Below are 5670 nucleotides of genomic sequence, written 5' to 3' on the forward strand. Positions count from 1 at the left end.
CAACACACAGAGAAGAAAACAAACAACACACACAGAGGAAAACAAACCACACACACAGAGGAAAACAAACCACACACACAGAGGAAAACAAACAAACAACAAACCTCCAGCACTCCTGCTGTCACCTCTTGTCCTGTCGGCTCGTCGTCATGACGATTTTGTTCTGGTGGATTCAAACATAAAAAAAAGTTCTAAAGATGGTTCTGCAGCAGCCGGGCCCTGCAGAACCTCGAGAGTGTTTACCTTGTGTTCTGGACACCTCATGGTGAAGTTGTCTTGGTTCAGGATGCAGCCTGATAAACACAAGAACACATCTGTCAACATCTGCGTGTCAGGTCCAATCGTCCCGCACACCTGACCCAGTACCAGAACCATTTATTAAACAGCTGAAGGTTTACCGGACTGGACCGCACAGGTTGAGTGGTAGTTTCTGGAGCAGCCCTTTTGGAAGCAGCCCATTATGGCTCCGGTCTGACGGCAGCTCCAACAAACCTGAAACAGAACCAGAACCGCTGAAACCCAACAGAACCCAGAAGACAAACCGATCTAATAAAGAGCCCAAACGGGTCGACATCAGAGCCTCTCCACTGGGTCTCCCACCTGCTTCAGATCGGTTCTAAGGACCTCCCCTGGCGAGCGGACCCGAGCGGGTCTCGTGAGATCAGACGATGTAAGACTTTAGAAGTCTGACAGAATCAAAGAACTCAGAAGCTGCTGAGGACAAATGGACCAGAACCACGTGGTTCTGGATGAAATAAAATCAGTTTTAGCTCATCAAAGTCCAGAACCGGCTTCTATCTGACAGCTGAAACAAAAGGTTCTTTTAGTTCTGAACAAGCCCGGTTCCAGCTCACCGTGTTCTGTGCGAGCCGGGCCGCCTCCTCCAACCCGTACAGCTTCCCTCGGACCAGGAAGACCCCGGCGGCCCAGATGCTGCAGTCCTCATGGACCCAGCACTCGTCCAGCACAGGAGACACCTCCGTAGGCCGGGGACATTGGGTTCTGAGGATACTCATCTCGGCGCCGCCGTCGTCCTCAGGGTTCTGCAAACAGCCATTAGAGAGGTTCTGGAAGTCCTCCTGCTCGGTTCTGCAGGTCTGACCCTTCTCAGATGTCCCGGTGGGACAGTATGGTCCGTGAAGGTCCCCCAGGCCCAGGACGTTAGCCGTCTGTCCACACAGACAGCACTGCAGCTGGGCCTGACAGCTGCTGTCAGAACCGGGCCGGCCCAGCTGGAAGCAGGACGTGCAGGGGACAAACCCGGGCAGAGCGTGTCTCTTAGGACCCGTCTGGACGGTGGACTCGTCCTGATAGTTGACCACCCTGCAGACCCGCCGGTCTACGTGGACAAACGGACAGAACCCGTCCGGTTTCCTCTCCTTCCTTTGCTCTTTAGTTTGCAGGTACTTCAGCAGAATGTCCGGTTCTGTGGGGGGGAACAGAGCCGAAGGTCCGGTGTTGCGGCGCTTCTTCCTGCGGCACCGAACAGCTCTCCTCTTCTGCTGCTGTGGAGCGGTTCTGTGGACCCACTTCTGCTTGGTTCTGCGTACTGGCTTCTTCTTCGTCTGTTTGTGAAGAGTTCTGGAGCGGGGCTGTCGCTCCCCCACAGGAGACTTCCCGTCAGTCCGGACATCCGGGTCCGACTCGTCTGTGCGGGCCCTCGCTTCCTGTGGCAGAACCGTCTGTGGGCCCAACTCATCTGAGCTGGAGAACTTCTCTGCGAGCTCCATGAGGGCGTCGGAGTCACAGTTCTCGTTGTAGATGCCGACGGCGTCGTTCTTAACCCGCCTCTTCAGGCTGTGCCGCGTCGCTTCGCAGGAGAACCGGACCGGTTCTGGTGCAGCTTTCCTCCTGGAGCTGCGTCGGACTCGTCTCTGTGAAGGTTTGTCACTTTCCCCAGGAGGACTCTGGTTCTTCTTCTTGTTGTCCGTGACGGAGACTTCGACAACGTCGCTGTCGTCACTCGAGACTTCGCCGTCGGACTCTGCCGGGTTTCCGTACGCTGCGTTCAGGTCCGACAGGAGGACCACAGGCCTGGTGTGGTGCACGGGGATCTCCACCGAGCTGTCCGAGGAGTCCTCCGAGTACGAGCTGTCTGGGCTGGGGGAGCTCAGCGGCGGCGGCAGGAGGTAACATCCTGTCCCTTCGTCCAGCGAGGACGCAGCGGGGGACAGGGGCGCCACCATATGTCCCACGCTGTCCTGGATGAAGGACCCACACAGGAGCGGCTCCTTGGCAGAGGACACCAAGAAGATGACGTCAGAGCCGCTGTCACTCTCGTCCCCGCCGCTGCTCTCGGGAACCGGGCTGCCGCTCTGGTCCGTTCCACAGAAGCCGGCGTGCCACAGGCTGCCGTGGACCCGGTCGTGGAACAGGTCCAGACCCGGAGCCAGCGTTGAATTCATGTAACTCCCCAGGGCCTCCGGTCTCTGCTCCACGTCCCTGCGGTGGACGGGTGCAGGCGGCGAGCTGTAGGACGCCGAGGCTCTGGACCTAAAGGTGGAGGACACGTCTGCACTGCAGCCGGGGCGGCGGTGGTACCACTCGGGCTTCTTGGCCAGGTCCACAACTTCAGGGTGGCTGCGGGTCAGGGGGCTGTAGGTCTTTGACAGGTCCATGGCCACGAGGACGGGGTCCTGAGGGGACACGTCCATCCCTGCAGAGACACAGGCAGGACTTCAGTCAATACTTAGGAGACAGGCGCTTGTCGCCCGCCACCTCATCGTCTGTTCAAACTAACTCCTCCTACCGCTCAGTCTGCGCTAGCTGTGGTAGCCATTTTGAATACCCGACAGTCAGCTGTAAACAAACATCAAATCATTACTTTCTGAGATTTGTTAAAATCTGTCCACTGGTTCAGGACATATTTTACTAACAGACACACAAAGACACAAAGGCAACAACCCCCAGGTTTCATTAGAAACATGTCCTGGTACTGATCGAACATCTACAGCTGAATAACCTGATTCAAGATGGCCACCACAGCATATCTGTCAGCTGTACAGATTTAAAGTAAAGTTTGGTGTGGTAGTAGCTGAGGGTCATCCCTAACAGACAGTGTGAGATCAAACAGGACAAATTAACATTCACCATGATTAACTTAAACTTTGGCTTGTGGCCACTCCGAGGCACCTCAGGGCCACGTTTGGCCCTCGGGCCTCATTTTGCACAAATGGTGGTCCAAAAAGACCAGGAGCTTCAGCTGAGGTCAGTTTTACTTTAATCCTTTCAATCTAAACATCTTGAAATAAAATAAATGTTTGTAGTTTTCTCCTCATGTTGGGACGATTTTAAATTGTTTTATTTATATTAATATTTTATTTACATTATAATGTTTTTATTTACATTACAATGTTTTTATTTACATTACAATGTTTTTATTTACATTACAATGTTTTTTATTTATATTACAATGTTTTTATTTACATTACAATGTTTTTATTTACATTACAATGTTTTTATTTACATTACAATGTTTTTGATTTACATTACAATGTTTTTATTTATATTACAATGTTTTTTTTATTTATATTACAATGTTTTTTTATTTATATTACAATGTTTTTTATTTATATTAATATTTTATTTATATTAATGTTTTTATTAATGTTTTATTGATATGAATGTTTTTATATTAACTTTTATTTACATTAATATTTTTATTTATACAAATATTTTTATTTATATTAATGTTTTTATTTATATGAATGCTTTTGTTCATGTTTTTATTTATATATTTTTATATCAACATTTTTAATTCATACTAACGTTTATTTATATGAATGTTTTTATTCATAATAATGTTTTTATTTATATTAACATACATATATTTATATTAATGTTTTTATTCATATTGATGTTTTTATTTATATTAATGTTGTTATTCATAATGAAGATTTTATGACGTAATTCACGTCATTCATTCTAAACAGGTCTCACTTGTAAACGAGTCTTCTAGGCTCAACGTGACTTATCTGTCTAAATAAAGGTTGAATGAATGATTTGTGTGGACCATGTGATATCTGATGTCAAAATATTAAATTTGATATTCATGTAGTGTTCGCTCATATTTTAATATTTGTTTAATTATTTAAACTTTAGTGGGGTTTTTTAAATTGATTATTTTTGTTCTAAAGATGAAAACATTAAACTTGTTTTTTATGACGTATTAAATATCCGTTTTCCTGTTCTTGGTGTCAGTAGAACCCCCCCACCCACCCAAAGGGGTCCGGCCCCCCCACACGGACCCTGAGCTTCATTCAGACCATGTCCCTCTGATGAAGGATGAAAGGTCAAAAGGTCAAAGATGAAGATGACAAAGGTCCAAAACACTCGGGGTTCTGAGCTCCTCTGGGTCCAAGAAGGGTTCTGCTCAGACGACAAAGCCTAAACCAGGACCATCAACCGGCGGACCAGTTGCTTGGCCCAGGTCTAAACGTTGTCATGGAGTTCCATCAGCATTTTGAGCGGATTGGACCGGGTCAGAACCTCCACACGTCCAGTCCTGCTCAGGAGGACCAGGAGTTTTGGGTCTTGAACCAGTTCCTGTCTGGTTTAGTCCGGGCCTGATGGAAGTTCTGCAGACTGTCCAAGTGGGCCATGTCCCGGTACCCACTGACCAGAACCACTGGACCGTTTTACACACGGGGTCAGTTGGACCTGTTGACCCGGGTGGTTCTGACACTTCTCTCAGACCCAAAGGGCTCAGAAACAAACAGAACCAGAATTAATAAACATGACTGAAGGGTTTGTACCGGCGGTACCGGGAGCTCACCCTCAGCTGGCCGTGGTTCGGCTGGACCTGCCCGGTTCTGACCGATGACGCCTTCCCTGGAAGCAGCTCGGGTAGCGGGGTTAGCTAACACGCCTCTCCGGGCCCATCACGGTCCGGACTGGGTCTCAAGCAGCGGCCGCCTGGCTTCGTGTTGACCCGGTACACCGAGGACGGTCCCACGCTCCAGAACCGGGACGAGACCCGGTCCAGAAACATTATAATCCGTCAGGGAACGTCAGCGCTGCTCGGTGTTTTCAGTTCGTCATCATGGACTCCGTCCGACGAGTCACAACCGGAAACCACACGGGCCATTTCAAAATAAAAGCTCAACGAAGCAACAGGCCGGAAATGGCTTAAACGTTTCTGGATCTTCTTGTTCCAAGTTAAATAATAATAATAATGCAGCGCCTTTTAACTAATCTATTGGAGTTAAAAAACAGAATGGAAGGGTGCTTGGGTTCGACAAATGATAAGGTAGATACCACGAAGGTGTAGCTGAAAGGGGAATTATAACAAAAGCTAAAATACGAACATCCAAATAAGGAAAACGTTTAAGCAATTAATTAAAAATATTCCCAAAATAAAACAAGTAGTCTTTCTTTTTTTCTTTTTAGCGAAAGAGCTAAATGAAGTTTCCCTTTAGCGTTACTCACTAAGGCTTCTTTTCAAAATAAGAGAGAAATAGTCCAAAAACCAATAATAAGAATGTCTTAATTAAATTTGACAAACAGTCATACGTTCTCATTCACACAGTCCGTTCATGAAAGGTACTTCCGGCCAATCATAATTAGCCAACAGATCTGACTGTATCAAAAGACCAATCAAAATAACAAAATGTGCCCAACTAATCCAACAAGCATATTCATAGAATCTGGGGTTACAGTACGTAACCAACG

The sequence above is a fragment of the Nematolebias whitei genome, chromosome 15, assembly GCF_014905685.2.
Source record: "Nematolebias whitei isolate Nwh7 chromosome 15, NemWhi1, whole genome shotgun sequence".
Classification (NCBI taxonomy): Eukaryota; Metazoa; Chordata; class Actinopteri; order Cyprinodontiformes; family Rivulidae; genus Nematolebias; species Nematolebias whitei.